The following is a 26,798-nucleotide window of genomic DNA, read 5'->3' as shown; positions in this document are numbered from 1 at the left end:
TGACTTAATAACAGGAGGAAGGTCAGGATGGAGGAGAGAGTCACCCCGGACTGTCCCTGTGACTTAATAGCCTAGGGGGAAGGTCAGGATGGAGGAGAGAGTCACCCCAGACTGTCCCTGTGACTTAATAACAGGAGGAAGGTCAGGATGGAGGAGAGAGTCACCCCAGACTGTCCCTGTGACTTAATAACAGGAGGAAGGTCAGGATGGAGGAGGGAGTCAACCCCGGACTATCCCTGTGACTTAATAGCCTAGGAGGAAGGTCAGGATGGAGGAGGGAGTCAACCCCGGACTATCCCTGTGACTTAATAGCCTAGGAGGAAGGTTAGGATGGAGGAGGGAGTCAACCCCGGACTATCCCTGTGACTTAATAGCCTAGGAGGAAGGTCAGGATGGAGGAGGGAGTCAACCCCGGACTGTCCCTGTGACTTAATAGCCTAGGAGGAAGGTCAGGATGGAGGAGGGAGTCAACCCCGGACTGTCCCTGTGACTTAATAGCCTAGGAGGAAGGTCAGGATGGAGGAGGGAGTCAACCCCGGACTATCCCTGTGACTTAATAGCCTAGGGGGAAGGTCAGGATGGAGGAGGGAGTCAACCCCAGACTGTCCCTGTGACTGAATAACCTAGGAGGAAGGTCAGGATAGAGGAGAGAGTCAACCCCGGACTTGGTGCTCTGCGTTGCTCACTGGCAGTCCTGGTCATCGGCACATGTAATGATCACCCCACGGTTGACTATGCAGGCATACCTGGACCCCTGAGCACAGGCTGGGGGCCATCGGGCTGTGCTGGGGCTTTGCTTGCTCAGAGGCCATGTCTGCAGGCTGCTGCCCATATGAGCAGCCGCCCTTTCAGGCTGCAGAGTCGTAGGAAACACCCAGCACTCTGTGGGACAGCTGGGGAGGGTTCCTGGTGGGACGTGGGGAAGCAGTCTGGCTTGGGCCAGTCGGAGAGTCAGGGCCTCCGGGCTCAGCTCTCAGGCACTTTGGCAGGGACAGCTCCTGATTCTCGATGTTCTTGGACCCTAAGGGCTGTCTCAGCTTCCAAATATATTTTTCTTGTATTTTGTTTTCTTTGGCTTTCCTCATATTTCATGTGTTTTAAGTGAGTCGGAAGATAAGGAAGGACATAATTACCTAGCTCTAATATTCTGCATACAATGTCCCAATTTATCACAGGGTGTGTGCCATTTGGGTGATTACTTTGATTATCTGGGAAGGAATTTCTGAAAATAATTTCTTGGGATGAGTCAAGCACACCAATGTATCCCTAATCCCGGGTGCCCCTTGTGGCTGGCGTGGGCTGCACAAGGATTGAGTTTCAGTGACTGGCCTTTGTACCCACCTCCACATGCCCAGCTTTATAGTGATGGGATCATATATTCATTTTTAAGAAAATCCTTGGCCCTTTGGGAGAGTTTGGATTGGTTTGATGATTTTTAGTTCAATTTGAAAGGAAAAGTACTAAATATTGGTCAATCGTTATTTTCTTAAAAACAACAAAGTTCATTAGCAACGTTTATCTGACCTGATGCCTCATTCCTCTTGGGCCATCTGCTGGAGTGAGTATGCTGCTGGGATACAGTCCAAGTTCCTTTATGTAGTAACTGTGCAGTATTTGGAAAATCATTGAGTATTTCTGAACTTCAGTTCCTTAGTTTGGAGCAGTAGGAAGTTGGACTGGGGTAGAAAGTCTCTGAGGTTCTTTTGAGCTCTGTTCCTCTAAGAATGTCTAACTCTTTCATCAGATCTGTCTTCACCACCTTATCTGTAGGAAGTTCATCCTGGTGGATAGATGGACAGATGGGTGGATGCATGGGTGGGTGGATGGATGGATAGGTGAATGGTTAGATCGGTGGATAGATGGGTGGGTGGGTGGATGGATGGGCAGTGGGGTAGCTGAATATTGAATGGTAGAAGGATGGGTGAATGTATGGATAGATGGCAGATGACACTGGCTAGTGCCGGTGGTGCTGAGCTCTGGTGACCTCCTTTTTATGGAACTTCTTTTATTTCGGGGGGTGAGGCTGACCAGCCTCATCTCAGTGATTCCACCTCAGAGTTGCACCAGGATGTGACCCCACAGACAGCAACACCCATGACCACCCTTGACCTCTGTGCCTAGGCTCTGACTTATTTTTTCAGGGAGGTGATGTGGCGGCAAAACCTGAACTTTGGAGACTGATCTCAAGCCTCCACCCTGGCCTTCATCTCCTCACGTGACCTTCAAAAAGCTACTCTGAACCTCAGTTTTTTTTTTTTTTTTTCATTTTTAAAATGGGAAAATGGGGACTGTGTATCTTCCAGGATTTTTGTTGAAGAATAAATAAGATTGAATGTAGAAAGTGCCTGAAAAAGATTCAACAAATGTCCGTTGCTTTCCTCTCCCTTTTCTTCTTAAAGGATAGATATTCTGGCTTTCGACTCTCTTGGTTTCCCAAAGTGTGGTATCACATGAGTCCCTTTTCTTGAGATCAGATGAAGCAAATAACAGATGTCACACTCCTTCTTTACCAAGAATCATTTCAATTGGATTTACAGTCACTTTTTGATGTCAAAATGTCATTTGCATTTAGATCTGACATTTGCACTCTGGGTCCTTGGCATACCACTTAGGATGGGATCCTTATCCATTAACTGTTGGTCTGCTAATGTGCTGGATCTTCCCCAAGTGGCCCGGAAGCTCATTAGAGTTAGGGATTTTTACTTATGTCTAGTTCTACCCACGTCCAGCCCCTAGGACAGACAGGGAAAGTCATGCTGTTGAAGCCACGGCCCAATGCTGCAGCAGAAGAGGACCATAAAATGGGGAATGCGGTCAGGGACTTGGGGTGGAGGAGGGAATCACTTAGTTGGGGTGGTCAGGCAGGCTCTGGGAGGTGACTTTAGTGAGGATATCAGCCCTAAATGACGAGCAGAAGCCAGTCTGTGTCTGGGATGGGGAGGGAGTCGCAGGGAGCAGAGACTCACTTGGGGCATTTGAGGGTCAACATGACCTGTGACAAGACCCTGGGCCAGGCAGGGCCAGGTCACGTGGGCCCCGGTAGGCTCCAGCAGCCACGTGAAGACCTGGGAGACTGAGGCAGGTGACAGGCAGATCTAATCTGCATCCTCAGGAGAGGGAAGAGCGGGTGGGCTGCCATCAGGGAGGGCGAGGGGGTCAGCTTGGGTGGTGACAGAGGAGGAGCTCCTGGGGCCGGGACTTGTCTGGGCGGGAGAGCTGTGCACGTGCATCAGGTGTGGGAGGTGCGGTCGTTCTTTGCCTGGCACAAAATTGGGTGCAGTGACCATTTTCTGATAAATGAGAATGAAAGACTAGATACTCTGGAGGACGAGGCGATCTGATGGAGGCCAAGGGCAAGCGTCTAGGCTTTCTTCTCTTGGAAAGACAAGATGTGGCAATGAAAGCCATTTTTTCTTCAGCATTCTCCAGAAATTCTAGCAGCTCGGTTATCTTTAGAGAAATGGTAAGACAGAGCTAGAGATAAGATAACCCACAGCCAAGGAGCTGCGTGAAATTGGAGGGACAGTGAATCAGGCATAGGACTCAGATTCGACTGTGTCCACGTGCTGTGTGGCCTCCTTTAACTACCCGGGGCCTCCATGACCCCCAGAGGAGCAGGACACCAGGCACGGGGTTTCTCCCCCAGGCAGGAATGGATTTCACTCTGGAACTGGAAGGACTACCGGGCAGAGGGCGAGGGCATGACCCACTGTGCTGCAGAGTCAGGAAGTGGCTGCACGGATGCACTCAGTGGCCGCCCCGCTCCTGGCTGGAGACGGGAGCCTGCTATGAGGACCTGTCCATGGCAAACTCTGGAAACACTGGAGCCGGAGCTTTCGTGGCCGCAGTGGAACTGTGTCCCCTGAATCATATGTCCAGACCCTGTTCCTGCACCTGAGCACGTATCTTCACAGAAGTGGGGCCTTTGCAGATGTAATAGGTTGGGACAATGTCATGCTGGACTAGCGTGGTCCTAAATCCAGTGACTGGTGTCCTCGTAAGGAGGAGGAGACACACATGGGGACACCTCCCTTCTGCAGAGGGAGACAGGTCGGAGTGAGACCTCTGTGAGCCAAGGAATGTAGAGGATCGTGCAGCCACCCGAGGTGGGCGGAAACCGTGCTCCTGCCTGGACCCCGATTTTGGATCTCGGGCCTCCACAGCTGTGAGAGAATAGACTTCTGTTATTTGAAGCCACCCGTGTGTGGTTCTCCATTGGCTCTGACTGGCTCCTGGGAGCCCTGGACGGCTTAAACTAAAGGTTGCTTTGCTACCCCGCTGGGGATGCGGGTCCAAGAGCAGGTGCTGGGGTTCTGGAGAGGCCGCTCCCTGGCTTGCAGGTGGCACCTTTCACAGTGACACTGCATCACAGCCTGGACCCAGGCCGGGGGACAAAGGAGGGGTGGCTGCTCATCTGGAGCGAGGGGGCTGCTCCCCATCACTCCCTAGAGCACAGAAACTGGGTGCAGCAACAGCCTGGCGAGCCGGGAGCCTGAGATGAAGCTCATGTTTCTGTCGTGGAGGTTCTCCTGAGAAGCAGGACCAACAGCTGTCGGGTACTCGCGAGGCTTCCTGAGCAGTCAGCTGAGGGAGCGCGGGACTGGGAAGTCGCAGGCTACGGCCGAGAGCTGGAGAAGCAGAGGTGCTGGGGTGCCGTTCAGTCCTTTCCTGAGGGCCTGAGGGTGCAGAAGTGGGGAGTGTGGGGTGGAGCGAGTCTCAGGCCAGAGCAGGAGACCCACGTCCTGGCTGCAGTGTCGGCCGGAAGAGAGTGCGAGCCCCGCTCCCCGCATTGAGCTCTCTGCTGGCCCTGGGGGCGGGGTGGAAAGCACCCACGTGGGGGGATTTTCTCCACTGCTCCTACCAGCGCAGATGCTCGCGCCTTCTGGAAACACCCCCAGACGCCCAGGACCAGGGCTCTCGTGGCCTGATCGCCCCCGGACTCCCCTCCTGACAGCATCACCTTGGGGTCAGGACTTTGACGTCTGCAACTGGGGCACACAGACCTCCAGCCACAGCACTGCCCCAGGCGGAGAGTTCCCGGAGGGAGGGTGAGGAGGGCTGAGGGGAGGGCCCAGGCGCCTCCAGGACGAGGTCTTTGTCAGGAGGGAGGAGTGTGGGGCAGGGAGGGGCTGTGACAGGAAGGTTGGCATCGGGTGGCAGAGCAAGGCTGTGGGCAGTGAGGCCTGAGGCAGGCCTCCCGCCCCGCGCTGCCTCTCACCGCAGCTTCCATCAGAACCTGGGCTTCTCCTACACACTCCAGCTTTTAGAAGCGTTGCTTCCTTTTTTATTTCCAAATGCAGTCATGTAAGGAAGGCAGGAAAATCTTCTCTGGTTTGCAACAGAATTACGGAGTATTTCTTCCCTGGTTCTGGTCCCCATGGTCCCTGTCCCTGGAGCCATGAACACAGAATCAGTGTCCCTCTCACCTCCAGTGCAGAGTCAAACCCAGCACAGTCCCCGGAAGCCAAAGGAGGAGGTGAGCCCTAATGGGTGGCCCACCCAGCCCCAGGTCCCAACCACCCTCTGGTCCCCATGTGCACCTGAGGGTCCTCTTTCCCCTGCTGTCTCCTCCCTGTTCCAAGTGCCTGGCTTTGTCCTGCTGTGAGGGGGTGGCATGGGCTGCCCTGACCGCTGGCCCTCTGCGTGCCCTACCAGCCCTGTCTCATCTACGGTCAGCACCCGGTTTCCCGAGCTTTGACTCTCAGCTCACCTTGGTGACCAGCTGCAGGAAGCCACTCCTGAAGGAGCTCGGTTTGGGGAGCCTCGCTTTGGCTCTCAGCTGAGGTCAGGCTGGCTCCTGTGGGCCCTGGCTTTCTCCAGAGTAGATGAGGTTTGAACACTTTGTCCTTCTAGACCATCAGTCCCCAGTGGGCTGTGGGGTGGGTTTGCAGCTTTGCCCAGGCTCCGCTGCTGGGGTGTTCTTAGCTTCTGGGCTGTGGCTGCCAGCAGGTTTGCTGATGGGCTAAAGAAACTGCCTACTAAATACCATGGACACGTCTGCGTGTGACGTCTGGACTGACTCATGACAGCCCTGCCCTGGGAAGACATTCTGTCTCTGTGACCCTCATTGAGCTTCTGTAAAATACAGGACAAGAGCTACCCAGCAGCATTAGTGAAGAGTTATAATACAATTGCTGCATGGTAAGTACTCGATAAATGACATTTCTCTCTTCTCTCTGTATCCTGGGCCTTTTATGCGTGAAAAAGTGTATTAGTTCATGGGAAAGAACTTTTTGAGCTCTCCAAGTACTTTTCACACATCTGGGTGTTTCCTCCCCTTCCCGGGATGGCATCGCAGTACGTGGGCATTGCCTGCGGCCGGTGCTCTCTGTCCAGGGAACCTGGAGTGCTGGGAGAGGGCGGCCACACGACCTCCTGTCAGAGTGCCCTTGGGGCCGCATCCCAGCCACGGCTGGCCTCCCCGCTGTCCTGGCTGCTCGCTGGGCGAGCTCTGCCCCAGCGGCCTGGGGACAGCCTGGAGCCCGTCAGGAACAAGGACGCCACCTGGGCTTATTTTCAGTTTTCAGGTGAGGAGAAGAAAAGGTGATGGTGGAAGCCGAAGCTTGAAGGCACTGGAGACGTGGGTAGCAACAGCTGGCGTGGCTTGCCACGCGCCGGCCACCGTCACATGTGACCGGGACCCCTCAGCACAGCGACTTCGGAGTGAGCCTGGTCCCCCTGCAAAGTGTCCGGCTCCCAGGCCCGTGGGGGCACCTGCTGGGCTGGGCAGGCTGGCACCTGCCCTCACCCCTCCACGGAGCCTGTGCTGGCCACATAGTGGCTTCAACAGATGGGCGGGGGACACGCGTGCCAGCCCTCGAGACCGCGAGATACGTTGTCGGAATCCGCCTTAGCCGAATCCTTTCTCTCACTCCAGTCTTCACCTCCTGTGTAAAGCGGAAGGCAGGAGGGGGCCTGGTCGGTCTTCCCTGACATGAGGACGGGTTCCCCCGTGCTGTTCCCTGGGAGACCTGGGGGTCGGAGGGAGGCCTCGCACACCAGCCGGGAGCCTGGGCTGACCACTGTGGTTGTGGCTGGCTTTTCCCAGGCAAGGTTTAGTTTTGACATCTGTGTGGGTGATTCAAGACCTGTAGCGATCACTTGAAATCTACTGTGCTCTGACCAATGTCTCTTCAATCTGATGTCGGGAAGCTGAGGATCCTGCCTAAGACGTGGGGCCAGAGCTCTATCTAGTTCTTAACAGGGGGACAATGGAGGGAAAATGTATGTGTTACTTGCAGTTCTGCTATTTCTCTTTTTTAAAACTTAAAACCAATATTTTTTGCTGGACAGTTGGGTGAACAGGTCAAATATTTAAATATTTGATTGGTTACTATTAAGTATTTCATCATGCATATTGACATAGACAGATAAAATAACAAGATGATGAATACTTTAGCCATGGAAGTGTATATCAGCATTTAAGCAATCCAGAGCACATTGAATTTTATTTTTGATGAGCGTCAACTGATAAAAATAGCAACCACAATTACAACTGTGATTTTGGAACTGCTAAGTGATCATTAAAATCTATGCTGGTGGCATGGAACTATTTGGGTCTTTCTCACCCTCTCCTGTGCTTGGAGTAATTAAAAACTCGTACATTCACTTCAGCACATGTAGCCCTGAAGTTGCTTCTTACAATGCTTTCATCTTGCTGTATGATCAGTTCAAACTTTTCTTTATTCAAGTTTCCTCCAAATCCAGGCCTGATATATGATCCCCAAACCATAGAATGAAAACTCGGGAAGGACCCTTGCATGTCACCTGCCGCAGTAACTTTGAAAGCACGTCATTAAACATTGACCTCAATTAGTTCGATAGGCAATGGTGTAGATGGCGTGGGGAGCCTGGGTCCTGCTGCTGGGTGCTTCCTCAGTGAGTCCACTTCCTGGCAGGCCCTGAAACTAAAGACCACGTAGAACATGGTTTTCAGACCCTGCCTTAGAGCCACTTGCTGCGCCTCAGACGGAGGCTGAGTGTTGTCCTGTGGCGCCCACGAGAGTGTACTGGAATGTGATGAGGTGTCATCATGGATTTGCTCAAGATGCAACCGGAACAGTTGGAGAAGAGGCCGTGAAGGGTTGGTTGTTAAGGGTGGGATCAACCTTCGTACTCTTGTGTGTTCAGTATTCCTCTCAATGTCTATCCAAAAACAGACACTGAGGAGGTGGAAGAGGGAGGGGGTTCCAGAACCATGAGCAAGATCACAAACCATTGTAGACAGCTGGAACGGAAGAGTTTCAAAAGGAAGAGAATATTGCTTTGGAGCTTGGAGACTGGAATGTTCTGCGGAGGCTTGACCTCTGTGATCTAATGGAGCCAGTGGGCTGTAGACGCGAGAGCCTTTCTCTTTATGCGCACGGAGTCTGGCTGTGGGTTCACAGTGGGCTCCGGCACAGGCGACGCAGGGGGCTGAGGAACGTGGTCTTGCCCCTGAATTGTGTGGGGCGTCTTCCCGATACAGTTCGCTGGAACTCAAGATAGGAACATGTCTGGGGAGCACATGGGCCTGGGGGCTGTGGACCTCCTCACCTCTTCAGCCTCGTCCCCAGCCTGCAGGTGTGGAGAACTCCAGGGGCTGAGCTTGGAGGTTTGGGGGGCAGGACTCCCCAGGGCAGGGGTCCCAGGAGGGATCAGGCAGCAGACTAGACCTGGGGTGTCCTCCCCTCAGAGAGGCGGAGGATTCTGGGAAAGACGCCGGAGGCGTGCAGGGCTCTGCCTGGTTTCCATCACCCTGCTGCTGTCTCCTTTCAGACCACGCAAGCAGAGCCCAGGCGGGGCGTCTTGCTTTCCCTCAGGTCTGGGCATGTGCTGGGCACCATGCGTGAGGAGTGCTTTGGCTAAGAGTGGAGACCAGTGCAGAGGTGCCAACAGTCATTGTCAACCCTTGAAATGTCATACTCCGGAGCTTCTCCTTCACAAGTTCTGGCTGGGCGGGGCTGGGACCCTGAGATTGAAAAAGCTTCCCACAGTGTCCTAAGGATCGGGAGCCCTTGTCTAATGGCGGAGCTCGCTCTGCTGAAGGCCCCTCCTTCTCGCCCTCCCCCTCCCCATCTCCCTGTGGTCTCCTGCACATGGAGGGCACATCCACAGTGTCCTAAGGATCGGGAGCCCTTGTCTAATGGCGGAGCTCGCTCTGCTGAAGACCCCTCCTTCTTGCCCTCTCCCTCCCCATCTCCCTGTGGTCTCCAAGCACAGGGATGGCACATGGCCTTGTGGTGCTACAGGGTGTCTCTGGGACACTCAGGGGTGCTGCTTGCAGAGCAGAGCCCACTGCCAAGGAGTGCATGCCCTTGGGAATGCCTACGAAGGCCCCACGTCACTCTGTCACCTGCTGTGAATCCTTCCCCTCTTATCAGCCAACAGGAGCCTGGGACACACAGGGGTGACTTCACATAGGGGAGCCTCACCCTGGCTCCTACCTGACGCTCACCTCCTGATCTCCAGAACCTGTGTGTCCCCCTGCTGCCCATGATGGACACTGGACAATACTGTTGATCTTAAGAGCATCACTTCACACAACACTTACATTCCCTCAGATTGTGTCTGGGCCCACTATCTTCATTTCTGTATAAGGACCTTTCACTCCATCTTTTGTAACTGTTCACGTGGCATCATGCACGTTCAGTCTGGAAAGCAGCCTGGCACGAGGGCAGCCAGTTCCTGCATCCACGGGGAAGAGACCCAGAGGTCGGAAGCCATGTGACCCAAGAGACTCCACAGAGCAGAGCCTGGGCTTCTGGCTGCCCTGCACCTCTGCCCAGCTACGGGCTTGGTGGCCACGAGACAACCAGCGCCCTGTGGAGGCCCCTGTCCTCCATGCCTGCAGACTGGAGGGGGGTAGTGCCGGCGCGGGGAAGCAGGGTCGTGCTGCCCGCTGACCCCGCACATCTCAGCCCCGGCTGCTGACTTTCTGCTCTGGATCACATATGCAGGAGGAATTTGATTGTTCCACTGGATTTCAGGAGAGAGTGTGCTCCCCACTTCCCTGGGCTGTGAGGACAGGCTCCCTGCGTGCCCTGAGTCAGGAATTCCCAGAGTGGAACCTGTGCAGTCTGGACCCCCGTTGGTCGTGCTGAGGGATTCATGTGGCTCCAGGCTTTGGAATGGCCACTGGTGGACCCCTGGCCCTGTGCTGGAGGCCGTCTTCAGTCTCAGGTGCAGAGCAAGCAGGGAGGACCCAGTGCACTAAGGAAGCGTGGTTCCATCTGATCTTCCCAATAGCCTCCGTGCTCCTTCTCTTTGGGAGATGAGCTAAGGCTGTTAGAGACACACGTAGCCGGGCACTTCCCTGCTTCAGCGCATCAGCCAGAGGGGCGGATCTCACCAGGCAGGGAGTAGCAGTCTCTGTTTATTAAAAACTTAGTTCACAAGTGGAGATTGTACACATATCATGTCGGATGGGCAGAGTCGGGTCATCAGTGTTCTGTCCGGTCTCCCACGAGTCAGCCTGTCCTAGGTTGTTCAGCAGAACAAAGCTGCTGAATCTCAGGGGCTTACAGTGACACGGCTTCATCTCTTATTCACGTTGAATGAAAATATTCACCACACATCTCTTCTGGTTTTTAACCTTTTTAACCTTTGTTCTCTGTCCTTTCAGCCACTGAGAGGTCATTCCACAGCATGGTGGGGGCTAGTATTCACTTTCACTATGTCTGTGTGCGGGTTACACCCGGAGCACAGTTTCCCACTGACCGGGAGACTCCACCCGGGGCAGCCTGTGGGCAACGTCTGGTGCCAGTGGCCTTTGGACAGTCCCAGGGCCAACAGCCTGCCCCTGTCCATTCGACACATGCTAATTACTGTTAACATCTTATTTTCTTTAAATGTATTTTTACCAATCTCCAATCTCCAATAGTATCTTTTGTTCCTTATTTACATAAACTTATTTTTCATATATAAATTTTCTCTATTTTCTATAGAGCATATCTTTTTTATGCTCACCTTTATAATTTAACATTATAATGAATTTTGTTGAAAACTTTGAGTTTTTCATCATATTTTCTGAAGTAGATAAAGGACATATACTTTGTCCTCCAAGTATATTTTTCCACTTCTAAATATACTTTTTGAGATGGGGTCTCACTTTGTTGCCTAGTCTGGTCTCAAACTTGTGGGCTCAAGCAATTCTCTTGCCTCAGCCTCCTGGGAGCTGGGACTCCAGGTTTGTGCCCCCATGCCTAGCTCACAACTTAATCTTTGCTATTCATTTTCACCCGAGTTAAGTGGATATAATAATAAAGGCTACCAAATCATGCTGGTGATGGCTTCTCATATCCCACCTCCTTCCTCTATCTTGTTTTTAACAAGAAGATAATCAAAGTTCACTCTGTATTAAAGGGTGTGCAAAGTAGCAGTGCACCCTGGCATATGTATATTACAATAGTTTTCCGCATTTGGACTAGTTTAGCTAGATATAAAATTTTTGGTTAAAAATCATATTTCTTCAACCCACTGGGGTCCTGATTCACCCTGGTTGGCACTGACTCTTTGCTGACTCAGCTGCTGCTGACCTGACACTGTTTTCAGGGTACCCTGCCTTTTCTCTGGGAGATTTCCTGCCTTCCCATCCTTAGTCTTTTGAATTTTCACTTAGGCATATCTTAATATAAATTTATTTTACTTAATTATGATTAATGTCTGATAGTTGCTTTCAATCTGATGACTCATCTTCAGTTTTATAGAAAAAAAAGCACTTAATTTGGTTTTTTTAAACATTGCTTCTTTCAAAGTCTTACTTATTTTATCTTCTGGAACTTCTTAGAAGTTCTTTTGGAGCCTTAAACTCTCATGCATGAAAATGCTTTTCATTTGTTAACACATCTCTGGATGAATTACTCAGACATTTTTTCCTTATTATTTCTGTAATATATCTATTTAAAGTTTATGCTAATTCTAAAAAGTTTTATTTTAATGAATATTTTTTATTACTATTATTTACAATCAGTTCTTTTTTCACATTTTCTTATTTTTATCTCGGTTGTTTCTTAATTATTCTACTTTTATGGCTACTATACACCCTCCTTATTGCCTTTACTTCTCTGAGAATTCTAAGCACTTTATTTCATGTTTACTATTGTATTGCTCTATTATTTGTATTTTGTTTGGAATGAATTCACTTCCCAATTGTGGATATTTGTGGCTGACTTTCTTTGCAATCTTTAACCTTTTTTGAACTCTGGAATTTCAGTTGCCCTACACCCAGGGTATGTTCCTGACCCACGACTCTCTTGATTTCTGGGGTGCGTCAGGCCCTGCCTCGCAAGGGGAGCAGGTGCAGAGGGTTCTGGAAATAGGCCTGGAGAGGCAGCGGCCTGCCCAGATGGGCTCCAGGCCGTGTGGAGGAGCTTGGCCATCCTTCAGGTCTTGGTTCAGTGAGGAAGTGATGCAGTGGGACTAGATTAGCGCTCATGTGGGGACCAACCGTGTAAGAAGCCAGGAGAGCGAAAACATCCAGGAACTGGCGCAGGCGAGCAGAGGTAAGCCAGGGTTGGGGGGCAGAGGGAAGGGCAAGAAGTCCCTCGGGGGTTTTCCCTGTGGCAGAATCCACAGGACTCAGTGGCCAGTGAGTGATGGATGGAGGGAGCCAGCGGAGGGGAGAGGAGTCAAGAATGAGCTTGGACTTCTGACTCTGGACACCTGAGCAGGATAAGAGGATCATTCTCCAGGTGTGTCCCCAGACCAGCAGCAGCAGGGAACCTGGGGCCTGTTACAAATGCAAGTTCTCTGACTAACTCTGGGCTGCCAAATCAGGAACTCCAGTGGCAGGACCCAAATTAACAGCTCTCCAGAGGATTTGGGTTCATCCTGAAGCCTGAGAACCCCAAGGTCGGTACCATGGGTGGAAGAGCAGGTTGGGGAGGAAAAGTTAACGTGCTGGATTTTGTGCGCGTGAGCGAGCCGTGAAGCACTCAGGTGACAGAGCCCGGTGTGTGTTGCCGCAGGGCTGGTGATGAAAGGAAATGGTACATTTTAGGTACAGATTTGCTAGATCATGGGTGTGTTTTGGGACTTGTTCATTTAGCCAGGAGTTTTAATAATTTTTTCTTTTCCCAAACTCAAATAAACAAACAAGTTTGATACATTTCAGAGTTCCTTGCCAGTTTATCAGTTAGAAAAAACATGAAAAAAGAGAAGATAATTATTATTTCCCAAGCATAATTAAGGTGGTTAATTTAAATAATATTTGAATTTCCATCATGGAAAAAAAAACGTGAAGCTGAACTTTAAAACTACCTCTTGTGCAAACAAAGGCTAGTTCTTCTTGACATTTCAGAAGGATGTTACACCCTGTGCCATCACACATTGTAATTATGTAATTGCACATTATAATTGCACATTTTAATTACATGATCACATATGTTATGCTAATTATATAATTAGACTTAATGATAGCAATTGTGCAAATACATAGTATCTGAATCAGAATGAAAGAATTTAAAAACTAGGATATGCATCAGAATTACAAACTTTGTAAGATAACCTTGTGCAGTTTTAAAGTCACTAATGGTCATTTTGAAAGACTTAACTGATACAAACATAAACTACCTCCTTTGTGTCCTAGTAACGTCAAACTCAAACATTTTCTAAAATTGGATCAAAGGTAGCAGGCATTGCACAATCTAGAAGAAGAAAAGAAGAGAGGAGGAGCCAGAGAAGCAGCTGTAAGAGTGAGTGGGATTTTAAATGGAGCAGAAAGTCCTGCTCTGTCCTCGTCCATGAGTGTTTCCTTCTGATCTGACACTCATCAAGATCATAATCCCAGCTGAGTTCCTGGAGTTTAAGGTCCTGAATGGGGCGATTCTCTGCAGCTACTATGCTCTTGAACTTCCTCAGGACTGCAAGTCTTTAGATAGCATCTCAAAATGTTGGAATGTTCATTTTCAATAGTTTCAGGGGGTCTGGATCCTGGGAAAATAGGAGTTAGCTAATAGTTATTCCTTTAATGTGGTGATTTGATCACTTTTGCTCATTTTCTAATCAAGAGTCTTAACTGAGAAAAAATATCTGCCCCCCAACCCCCGCCCCTGTGGGCCGTGATTCCCTTAGCAAGGGCTGGAGGCAGCGGCAGATCCATCTTGCAGGGTCCAGCAGCGAGCTAAGAGCACAAATGAGGAGACCTTGTTTCCTAAAAGATGTGATTCTAATTGCGTGCTCTCTCACAGATCCACCAAAATGGCTGGTTTAATTTCCCAAGGGAGCCTTTTTCTGCTGTTGGGAGGACGGGGTGGTGGTCTCCGCTGACAGTGCAGCCTGCTCCCTTCCCACTGGCGCGCTGCTCATTAGGGCGCGGCAGTGCTCCTCCGCCTTCCCTCTCCTCGTCCTAGGTGGATGGCGCTTCCCTGCGGCTCTCAGGCTGGAAGAGTGACTCTCTCGGCCACAGGTCCTCGTGTGGTGCCCTCTGTTTTCTTTCCTCCTGGCTGTTGAGCATTAGAAGCTGGGGCCTGTCAATCCAAGCCCTCAAGCTCCTGGTGGGGTGGCAGCCCTGCCTGCAGCCTGTTTCCTGGTGCACTGCACAGGTGGGGTGAAGGTGCACACCTGGGGCCACCCCTCGCCCTGGGCTGCATGCAGGGCCACAAGCTGGCTGGAAATAAATGGCAAGCTGGTTGGAAATGGAGTGCCCCTGCTTGTCCACCTCCCCTAACGTGGGCCAGGCTGCTCTCTGTGTGTGGTCACTCAGGTGGTGCTATGTCCTCCTGGTTTTGATTATCAGGATGTACCAATTGCAGAATAGTCACATGCCTCAGGGGTTTCCTGGCCACGAAGATTTTATACAAACTGGTCTCACGGTCATTTTCTTGCTATAACTTTGAATGATTAAACCCTCCCTGTTTAGAACACCAAAGTAGGATGCTGTGAAACTAATCCTGGAAACCAACTCTCAGTTTCTTGGAATTTTTGCTGTGTGTGAGCTGGATGATTTTAGAGGAGCAGAGGCCTTATAAGTTGTATATTAGACATCCATTGATACGAAGGGTCTGCATCTCAGCACTGACTGGGTCTGCTGCCCACCACCGCACATCTCCCAGTGAAGAGGACCAGAGCCTGCATCTTCTGAATTCCAGTTCTGGTGTCTCTACCACCCACCCACCTGCCTCCTTTGAGCCACGTTCACTCACTCATTCATTCATTCATTCATGCATGAAGTGTTTATTGAATGCTTGCTACAATGCTGGCCCATGGAAGACAAAGGTGAGTAGCATGTGCTCATGGCTCCGAGGAGCTTGGGGACCAGCCACAGCAGACTATGTTCAAAGTCCACTCATCATGGCCTGCCAGTCAGATAATGTGTGGCCAGGTTGACAAGTGAGGCTGGGAGGGAGAAGGCCATGCACGGGTTCTATATTAAAGGGCAGTTACCTGAACTCAGTCCTAAGGGAGGGAAGGATCTTGATGCCAGCTGGAGCAACATTCCAGGGTCTGTGGACACACTTGGAAGCCAAGGCACCTCACAGCGAATGCCTCGCTTTGGCCAAGTCTAGAGCAGCCATTGGAGATGACTTTGTGAAATTGTGAGAGTCTTGATTTGGGCTGATCAGTTTTGATTTAGTCTGGATGTGCATACAGCCACTGAAAGTTTTGAGTAGGAGACAGACAGTACCAAGGCGTGCTTTGGAGTGACCTGCTGACCTGTGGAGAATGGAGTGGAGGGTGACCTGGGTCTGTTCTCCTCGGCTGGGACCCTACATGTGGCTGGGCTGCCGTCCTTCACCAGTAGGTATGCACCCTCTCCTTCCCTCTTCCTCCCCTCCCTCTCCCCCACCCCTCTGTTCAGCAGCAGACAGATGAGGATAGTGATGGCTAGACACCCTGCTGGCCTGGAGGAGCCCAGGTTCTGCCCAGGGAGTGAGGAAGGCTGGACACAACATGATGGACACTGACAACCAGCACTGAGTATCTTGGGGAGGAAGGGTTCCAAGTCCTGGCCCAGCTGAGGAAGGACAGGAGAAGCTGCTGGCATGACCCAACCTGCTGTCCTGAGTCTTGAAGGGTGAGTAGGAAGACGGATGGGTGGGGCGCAAAGGAAGGGCACTCGAGGCAAAGGAAGCAGCGAGGGAGCCAGCTGACTCACAAACAGCAGAGCCCTTCAACACCTGCACATCACAGAAGTGTCCAGGCTTGACCTCATTCCCTGTGTGTCTGCTCCATGGCCCCTCCTGTTATCGTTTGCATGTCCCCAAAAGCTCCTGTGTGAGACAATGCCGGAAAATTCAGAGGATAAATGATTGGGTTGACAGAGTCTTAACTCAATCAGTGAATTAATCCCTGATGAGATTAACTGAGTGGTAATTGAGGTGGTGGGTGTGGCTGGAGGAGGTGGGAATTGGGGCATGGCTTTGGGTATATATTTGTATCTGGCAAGTGGAGACCTCTCTGTCTGCTTTCTGATCATCATGTGAGCTGCTTCCCTTTGCTACACTCTTTTGCCCTGATGTTCTGCCTCACCTCAAGCCCCAAGGAATAGAGCCGGCCTTCTGTGGACTAAGACATCTGAAATTATCAGCCCTTAAATAAACTTTCCTCCTCTACAGTTGTTCTGGTTGGGTCTTTAAGTCACAGTGGGTGAAAAAGCTGACTAAAACTGAAATCTGTACCGAGAGTGAGGTCACTGCTGTGACTAATCTGACCACGTGATTCAGAAGTTTTTCAACTTTTTGGAATTGGTGGGAAGAATTTTGAGATGTTTAGCTGTGCAAACTGGAAATGCTTTAGATTGTTATAAGAGCAGATTAATGACTGATTCTGGTGGAGGTCAGAAGACCAGAATGACAAAAGGACTCTGGACAGTGAAGACAGGGCTCAAGAGGTTTTAGAGGAAAAGGAGGACACTAGAGGCCGTGTATGTTATGTTCTGGCTGAGAAATTATCTGTATTATGCCTGTGTCCTGAGACTTTCTGTGAAACTGATTTTAAAAGTGACGAACTTCTTAATCTGTCAGAAGAAATATCTAGGTGGCATAGTAGTCAGGCAGTCTTGCGGATATTGTATGAATATTTGACTTTTAGCCAAATTTATTGTGATAATTAGGAGCAGAAAGATTTGAAAAACTTGAACTTGAAAGGTAGGAGTAAAAACTGGGAATAAGGAAGTTACAGTTGTTAAAGACATTACCACCACTAAAGAAATGCTAAAGACTTTTTCCAGAGATAATAAGAAAGATGGCCTGAGGGCACCTCAGTAGTCAGCAAGACCACACCCATCTTAAGCTCAAGGGAGTAAAGGTGAAAATTCTCCTGAAAAGAGACCAGTAGAGCACCCTTCGTGCACAAGGGGGCCTAGGAAGTTTTTTCAACATGCTCCACCACCCAGACCCTCAGAAGTTGCTTGCTGGAGCCAGGATCCCTGTGGGCTTAGCTACTGTTCAAGATGGTGGCAGACTTTGGGTCAACCACGTGGTGCTGGTTCTGCAGGATGCTGGAGTTAGGGGGGTAATGGAGGCTTCCACCAAGATTTCAAAGGAAGACCTGGGAGGCCAGGCAAAGTGCAGCAGGGTCGGAGTCCTCGTGGGCGCCCCCTGAGAAGTCTGAGTGTGGAGATGTGAGGAGGAAGACGAAGCTGCACTGGGGACCCCTGAGATTAAGAAATGCCGGTAACGTGGGACATCGTCCTGGAAAAGCTGCAGGAATGGAGCAGAGACAAGCCAATAGGAAGGTCACTGGGCTTCAACCAACAAGGCTTCAGGGCAGAGCTACACATGCCATTTGGAGAGAACCTCACAAAACCATGTGCCCCAGATGCCAGACATGGAGCTACAGCACTTGTTTGTCCAGCTGGATTTCAGTCTTGCTTGGGTCCCATCCCTTCTTTCTATGCCCCTATTTTTGTAAATGGAAATGTTTACTCTGAACCATTATATATTGGATACTTATAAATTGCTTTTAATTTTACAGGAGCTCACAATAAAAGATTGCCTTAAGCCTCAGAGAAGACTTTGGACTTGAACTTTGAGCAATTTTGGAACTGTTGAGACTATGGAGACTCTTGGGAATGGATTAAATATTTGTATTTTGCATTGCCAGATGAGTGTGGGCTTTTGGGGGCCAGGAGTGGAATATTATGGTTTGGATGTAAAGAGTCCCCCAGAGCTCACGTGAGACAATGCAGGAAGGTTCAGAGGAGAAATGATTGGGTTGTGAGAGTCTTAATCAGTGAATTAATCCCCTGATAGGGATTAACTGAGTGGTAACTGAAGTGGTGGGGTGTGTCTGGAGGAGGTGGGAATTGGGGCGTGGCTTTGGGTATGTTTTGTATCTGGAGAGTGGAGTTTCTCTCTGCTTTCTGATCACCGTGTGAGCTGCTTCCCTCTGCCACACTCTTCCACCGTGATGTTCAGCCTCACCTCAAGCCCTGAGGAGTGGGGCCAGTCTTCTATGGACTAAGACCTCTAAAACTGTGAGCCCTCAAGTAAACTTTTCCTCCTCTACACTTGTTCTGGTTGGGTCTTTAAGTACAGCGGCCAAAAAGCTGACTAAAGCAGCTCCCTAAAAGTTTTGTTGGAGCATTTTTGAGATGGTACCACCCTTCTCTCCAGATTCTCCGTAGCCAGCTTGTTTATTTTTCTTGTGACATTTCCCTTTTACTGGATCATAAATGTCAACTGTAAAGTCTGCGTCTTCCCTCCGTCTCCCCTCCACGGGTCCCTCCACTGGCTCCTCACCTCCCTCCCTCCATGGGTAGGACCTGAAGGCCATCTCTTCTGCTCACTCTTGATTCTGCTGCTCAGGGGACTGATGCCTGTGGCTGGCAGACCCTGGCCGAGTGCTCCAGTGGCCTCCATTCTCCAGTGGCCTCCATTCTCCACAGGTCACTGGGTCACTCTGAAGCATACCTTGCTACTGTTTGTCTCTTACTCAAAAACTTCAGTGTCCTCCTGAGCTCCTTCTCTTCCCTCCTTCTGCTTCAGCTAGTGCTTCTCCCGAGCTCCAGGATCTGCCCCTGCCTCCACTGGTCTCTCTGACCCCCAGCTGGGGCTGAGTTCCCCAGGATCTGCCTCTGCCTCCACTGGTGTCTCTGTCCCCATCTGGGGCTGAGCTCCCCCAGGATCTGCCCCTGCCTCCACTGGTGTCTCTGTCCCCCAGCTGGGGCTGATCTCCCCAGGATCTGCCCCTGCCTCCACTGGTATCTCTGTCCCCCATCTGGGGCTGAGCTCCCCCAGGATCTGCCCCTGCCTCCACTGGTGTCTCTGTCCCCAGCTGGGGCTGAGCTCCCCAGGATCTGCCCCTGCCTCCACTGGTCTCTCTGACCCCATCTGGGGCTGAGCTCCCCAGGATGTGCCTCTGCCTCCACTGGTCTGTCTGACCCCATCTGGGGCTGAGCTCCCTGTACTCACACCTCCTCTCTGTCAAGACCTTGCCCCACCAAGAAAGGCTTCTCGGGAGCAAGTGCCCCTTCTTGCTCCTGGGCCTCCCCTCCCCAGGCCTCCATCTGTTCACAAAATGGACGAAGCTTCCTTCAGCACAGATGCCCTCTGCCATTTGTCACTATTCTTCCCCTTCAAACCAGACTTCTGGACTGCATGTCTCTGCCCTCTGACCTCCTTAACCCCTAGCTCTCCTCACCTTGCTGCCCCCTGGCTTTGCCATCCAGGGCTTTGCTGAAGGTCATCAAAAGCTTCCTTGTACTGAGATCTGGTGGGCTTTTGCTCGGAAAGCCATGCTGGTACCTGGACACACTGTCTCCAGGGATGTGACAGCGCTTGGAACGGGGACTTTGCAGATGCAGCCAGCTTTAAACTAGGTCCTGGTGGATTAGGTGGGCCCAGTACAGCGGCAGTGCTCTTGTGAGAATAGGGAGATTTGGGCCCAGAAAGCCAGGGCCAGGAGAAGGAGTGACGATGGCGGAATCAGAGCCATGGACGTGGAAGCTGGGAGCCCTGAGGATGCGGGACCAGAGCCAGAGGAGGACGGAGGAGCCCCCGGCCTCGAGGGAGCTCGGCCCCCCAGCCCCTTGTCCTTGTCCAGGACCCAGAATGGACTCGTGTTGCTGAGGCCGCCTGGCTGTGGCGCTTCGTGGGCAGCCCCAGCAAGCTGGCTGCTGTGTTCCAGTTGAAAGCTTCTCTGACCTCCCAGCACCGGCAGAGTGGTCCTCTCTCCCCTCCTCCCGCCCTCCAGGGACGGGCCTGTGCTGCCTGGCTCCTCGGGCCTTCCTGTCCTCCCCGAGCCCCGTAGAAGGCTGGTTTCCCAGGGTGAACGGGGAGAGCAGAGTGCCACCGGCTGCCAGCGAGTCTGAATTCCTAGTTTTTTGAAGGTTTCAGTTAGAACGAACCAGCACATGTCGCGAGCCGTTTCCCCTCACGCTCCCGACCTGGGAGCAGCTCTGCGGAGCAGCAAAGGAGGCGCTTCCCGCAGAAGGAGAAGGAGGCGCCAAGCAGACACTCAGGGCCCGCTGGCCAGACTCCCAGCAGCCTCGCCTCCTCCGGGTGTCGGTCCTACACAAATCAGCCTGGCAGCGCAGGTGAGAAGCGCAGGTAAGACAGTGATTTTTATTGTGGCAACTGAAGGAAGAAACACGTTTTTTCCTAAAATCTCAAAGGGTGTAAAACGTGAACTCTGGAGGATGGTGTCTGCAGGAAGCCTGCGGCCCAGAGGAAGAACTTCAGAGAGCTCGGAGAGGAGGACGGGGTCCCCAAGGTCCCGCTAACTTCTGACTGTGAGCCGCTCCTCACACCTTCCTCCTTGGCTCTGCACCTCGGCTTCGCTCAGGACGGAGCCGGCGAGGTGGCCTAGGAACTGGGGATGCGTGAGGAGTGCTTAGCTCCGGCCGCCCGGCCACCTCGCGACTGGGCTTCCTCCTCCGGCAGTGACAGTGCCTCAGCAGAGCCATGGCCATTTGGGTTACTTGCAGTTCAAAGCAGATGGCATGCTGCGTGCCCTCCTCAGCCTGGTGTGGGGGCTGCTGAGGTGTGTTCCCCTCCCAGGTGTGTGGCCGCAGCGGCACCTGCAGAGCTTCCTGAAGGGTGGGCGAGGGCAGCCTCCGACGCTGACCTCTGTCAGACACAAGACAATTCTCTGGGGTGCTTTGTAAATTCTGCGGGCGTGAATCACCCTGGATCTTATTATAAATGCGTATTTTGCGCATCCTTAGAAGCTCCGTCTTAAAGTGGGTAACAGTGGGGCAGGACACCTGAGTCACCAGGTGAAGAGGGTCCCAGTTTCCAAACAGCCCCCGCAGCTCCCAGGCTGGCTGGCCCGGACCATTCTTGGTTTCCCTTTTAGTGCAGGGCCTGGCTCTCCCTGAGAGGCGCTTGGGTGTGGCTGCTTCAGAACAGCAGGCTCGGAAGGCAGTGATCTTGTACCTGGCAAAAGGTGCAACAAGTGGAAAAAACTCTGTAGTATGCTGATTTTAAGTCCTTTGGGTATAGGCCGAGGAGTGGGATAGCTGGGTCAAATGGTAGGTCCATTCCAAGTTTTCTAAGGAGTCTCCATACTGCTTTCCAGAGTGGCTGCACTAATTTGCAGTCCCACCAGCAAGGTATGAGTGTACCTTTTTCCCCACATCCTCGCCAACACCTGTTGTTGCTTGTATTCTTGATAATCGCCATTCTAATTGGGGTGAGATGGAATCTTAGGGTAGTTTTGATTTGCATTTCTCTTATTACCAAAGATGGTGAACATTTTTTCATATGTTTGTCAATTGCTTGTAGATCTTCTGTGAAGTGTCTCTTCATATCCTTAGCCCATTTGTTGACTGGGTTATTTGTATTCTTGGTGTAGTGTTTTTTGAGTTCTTTATATATTCTGGAAATTAGTGCTCTCTCTGAAGTATGAGTGGCAAATGGTATGCCTTTACTCCATGTACAAACAGAGAAACAACATGTATCCCATTTGTTTACAATAAAAAAATAAATAAAGAAAAGGAAAAAACTCATGCTCTGTAATCTATCACTAATGTGGGAAGATCCTCCATTCTGAACGAGGCAACTCTGATCCCTCTGGGTCTTCAGGCAGGGCCCTAGGTCCGGTGGCAAAGTTGGGGGTGGTTCCCCTAAGGCCCACTGTGATTGAAGACGTGGTCAAGGTGTGGGGCTGGGAAGTGCTGTGGAACCTTAGGAGGGGTGACTAGTGGGAGGTCGTTGGGCTTGGGGCTTTCCCCAGGAGGGGACTCTGACACCCACTTTGCTCCCCATGTGATCCTTCACCATCTGCCATCTGCATCTGCTAAGGGGTCCTTGCCAGAGCCCAGCACTGTGTCCTGCCATTTGGATTAACCACCACGAAGTGTGAGCTAAGTAACCCTCTTCTATTGTAAAGTTAGCAGCCTCAGGTGCCTCACCACAGTAACTCAAGGCTGACTAACATATCCAGAGAGGGCGTATCAGCATCAGGACCCTGTGGTAGAGCTTTGTGGAAGCTTTCCTGATTTGGATGAATGCTGAAGTAAGTATGGGCTCTATGAACAAATGATGCCCACAGAGAGGCCACAGCTGTCGGAGCATCCTGCTGAACCTGGCGCCTGCAGGAACTGAGAAGTGGTCAGAAGCTGGAAAATCCACTCTGATGAGAAAGTGTCACAGTTTATAACAAAGGACTGAAGAAGTTCTCTAGCAAAATATTGCTTGGCAGTTGGCATTCAAATTTGCATCACTGATGATTTGATTTACAATTTATGTGACATGTAATATTTTTGTATGTAGTGAATTTCCATGATCGTAGAGTGTGGGCATATGTGTATGCATGCATTCTTACATATATACATGCACACACGCTTAAGCAATATTTGTTCTGGTAAATAGTAGTTTCTTTGTATAATGTAAAATGTGTGATCTCTGATATGTTTTCACTGTGAGATTTGGGTATTGAGATAGAAACATGAACTTTAAAAAAGTATTTAGTTGTCAATTCTTTTATATGTGGTGCTGAGAATTGAACCCAGTGCCTCACACATGCTAGGATAGCACTCTGCCACTGAACCACAACCACAGCCCCCAAACATGAACTTTTCATGTGACATATATACAGGCCTGGACATTTTACTTGGGTGAAAGTTGTGCATTTGGGTAAATGATTCAGTCCCCGGGATCTCAGGAAAGTCATGCACCTGCTGCCGTTCGGCTCATTCTTGGGTTCTCCCTGTCTCTTTGTTGGAGAGAGATCAAATGGGTCTTCTGGGTAAGCTTTTGAGTTCTTTTTAAGCATTTGAAACAACTATACAAGTTGAATTTTGTGCTGTGATATCATTGACAGATGGATATTAAATGAGAAATGGGAATCCACAGATTTAGTGGCTCTCCATTACATACGTAAACTCCAGGGCCTGGGTGCACATCTCCTCTGGGTCATTCATCTGTCACTGATTCCCAGTGTGGTGACAGCTGCTCCATCACCATCATCATTAGCATTATCACTGTCAGGTGGTGGTGACAGTGGTTAGATGATTTTGTGTGGTTGAATTTTATTTCATCTTGTATGCTATCTCATTCTAATTTTTACTTTATTACACTCTGAGGAAGGAAATATCATATTCTCCAATTTATGATATCCAGGATTGGGCTTGGGACTAAGGGACACGTGCAGGTCACTCAGCTACCCAAGTGGTGGAGACAAAGCTCCACTGTGTCCTCGTGCCCATTCGTGGTGACAATTGACAGCTGGCTGGCTGTTGTTACTGACTGCTTTGAACAGGTGTGTCTAGTTCACACCTGCGTTCCTGGTTTCTGGAGCGCAGAGACTGACTTACATATACTTTGCGTCCCACAAGCTGGGGCCATCCACTTAGCAGGTGGTCTTGAAGATTTATTGAATCAGTTGGACAGATGCGGAGCTAGAAGACAGTGCTTTCTGCTTACAGTGTTTTAGATGGATGCCCAGTTGCCACTATGCACAGCCACCCTCCATGTTGACCTGAGGTTTGCTTCGTTATCTGTTCCAGGCCTCAAGTTCATGCTGTGTCTCTAACTCTCACCTTCTTTCCCTATTTTCCCTGTCTTGACTGGTTCCTTGCATCCCAGGAATTGGGGGGGACGCAAATTTCTGAGTGAGTCCAGCTGCTGCAGGTGTATCTGGCAGACTCTGACCAGAGACTTTTGAAGTCTCTCCCTTGCCTCATCTGTGAGTTTAGGTGAGAGGCCCGGCATCAGGTTTAGTTGCTTTATTTGCTAATGAAGGGTGCAATTCCATTGCAGCGAACCTCCTAGAATTCAAAGCGGTGTACCTCTAAGAGCAGTCTGGAAACCCTTGAACTACCAGGCAGTTGACAGGGGGCTTTTCCTGAGTTGTGCTTCGTAATGTTCCTTCCTCTACTCGGGGTCCCTGGTCAGGGATGTTTGGTAGCTGCCTGCAGTGCCTGCTGGGGAGGCCTGGCGGGGGCTGCTCATCTGTCTGGGTCGTAGACTGCTGTCAAAAGCAACCGTGCCACCAGCAAGTGTGGGCTATGGGGCTGGAGGGCAAGTACCAGAACGGAGTCCCGAGAGAGAGGCGAGGCACTGAGAAACTCCTCGGAAGTGCTCGGCAGAGGGGTCTGAGTGGTGTCAGGGAGCAGGCCAAGAACCCACTGGAGCAGGGGACCCAAGGCCAAGCACAGGAAGCATGCAGGAAGGGGTCTGAGTTCCAGAGGACGAGGGACCCTGGGTGCTGTGTGGAGCCAACTCGAGCCCGGGTGCGAGCGCCCGGCTGAAGCCACACCTGTGGTAGGATCCACAGAGCAGGGAGCCTCTGGGTGTGTCCCGGCAGGGGACGGTGTGGGGTGGGGTCACGTGGCTTCCTGGGAGTGTGGTAGCCACAGACTGGGACGGCCGCAGTGCTCAAGGAGGGACCTTGCACGTGGCGGCAGCAGCACCTTGGCTGCCTGGAGGCTGCGCCCTAGGACGGGAGCCGGAGGGAAGCTGCAGAGCAGAGGATCCTGGCTCTGGAGCCAGGGGCAGGCAGGGCCCTGCAGTGCACTGACCCACGCACAGGCCTTGCCGCACCCAGGGCAGGAGGCTGCTGTGAGCGCCATGCCGGCCCCTCCCCCGTGGGCCTGGAGCCAGGCCCGCCGCCCCCACCCGCTCGCCCTTCCCAGCAGGGCTTCCTGTATGCATTTGTTGTGGGCTCGCGGAGGCCCTTCCCAAATCCCTGGGCTGAGTCCAAGGCAGCTCCCCAGGGTGCGGCCTAGCTTAGAGACGAGGCCCTTCCAGGGCGAGGAGGTTGGGCGAGGTCATCAGAGTGGTCCCAAACCAGTATGGACGAGCGGCCTCACGAGAAGGGGCTCCCTGGAGACAGACACGGGGTGACAGGACCCCGTGTGCTCACGAAGACTGCCACCTGCAAGCCCAGGACCGAGGCCTGGGACACCACAGAGCCGCAGGGAGCGAGTCCCGGCAGCGCCCACCCGATCTGGCCTCCAGAGCTCTAGGCGGCAGGCTACCTACCACATGTGAGCCAGCCCGCCTGTGGCCCTGGGCAGGTTTGCAGGTTCCTCACCTCCAGCGGGACTTCCGGCGGGTGGGGTGTGACACCTGGCCTTTCTCCACGTGTTCCGTGGTGGGAATGCGCCCTCATGAGATCAGCTCCAGGGACCCCACACAAATAGAAGCCAGTGATCAGTGAAAAGGCATGTGCCTCAGACACCAGTGTGTCCAAATTAGATGGAATAATCTGTCACTTAACCCATCAGTCATCGTTATTTTAATGAACTGAGATTTATGATGTTCATTATCTGTTTATTGAATTCATGTAATGCTGTTGGGCTTCAGCTGGGAGGAGAAGCCTGAGTGGCAAGGAATGTCCCCACTCCTTCCTCAGACACATACCACTGCACAGCCTCTCCTCCTGCCTCCACCTGCCCCGCTGACCTCCTCTCCTCCTGCCTCCACCTGCCCCGCTGAACACCTGGGGCCTCGGTGGACACAGAGAATGAAGCCCCGGGCCTTTCTCCCACCTGCGACCAGCCCCTAGCAGGATGGCTGGTCAGAGGAGCCCTGTGTCCCGCCTCCTCTGTTCAGTCTGGCTGCTGTGCAGCCCCAGGACTGACCCACTCATGGAAGAGCTGGGCCACATCCTGACAACTTGGCCCCTGACGTGCTACTTACTGGCCATCCTGCCCAGTCCAGACTCGGCCCTTCCCCATCCACGTCGCTGCCCACGAGCCTGCCTTCCAGCCTCAGCCTTCGTCTCCAGCCACGGGGCAGACGTGGAGTCACCTCGCCGGCTAATACGCTGTCCTCTCTGGCTGGAGCGCTGTCCTCCAGCCTGACCTCTGCTTAGGTCACACATGTGCGCCCATGTCATCACCATAGGCCGTCATGGAGCATGAGAAGGCTCTGGGTTCTCAGCTTCAAGTCGTCAGCAATCGGAATCCTTCCGAAGTGTCCCACGCTGAGAGTGCTGCCTGCCCGGGTGTGACAGCCACCAGACGAGGGGTGGACAGGAAACAGAGGCAAAGCCTCGGGGAGTTGGGGTCACGTTTAGATCACCTCCCGGCTGGGTGCGTGGGTTTGGAGAGAGGCGCGATGGTGGATCTCAGGAGGGGAAACTTGGAGACCCTCATAGTGCGCGCAGCGGCCCTCCCCTCAAGCCAGCGCAGTGCGGGCGGTGCCTTGTGCTCGGGCGGTGCCTTGTGCTCGGGCGGTGCCTTGTGCTCGGGCGGTGCCTTGTGCTCGGGCGGTGCTGTGTGCTCGGGCGGCACGTGCTCCGGTGGTACCCTGTGGGTGGTACCGTGCGGGCAGTACTGTGCGCTCAGGTGGCACCGTGTGCTTGGGTGGTGCCATGTGCTCAGGTGGTGTCCTGTGCTCGGGTGGTACCATGTTCTTGGGCAGCGCCGTGTGCTCGGGTGGTACCGTGCGGGTGGTGCCGTGTGCTTGGGTAGTGCCATGTGCTCA

The sequence above is a fragment of the Sciurus carolinensis genome, chromosome 13, assembly GCF_902686445.1.
Source record: "Sciurus carolinensis chromosome 13, mSciCar1.2, whole genome shotgun sequence".
Taxonomy (NCBI): Eukaryota; Metazoa; Chordata; class Mammalia; order Rodentia; family Sciuridae; genus Sciurus; species Sciurus carolinensis.
This window is presented reverse-complemented; position numbering follows the sequence as displayed.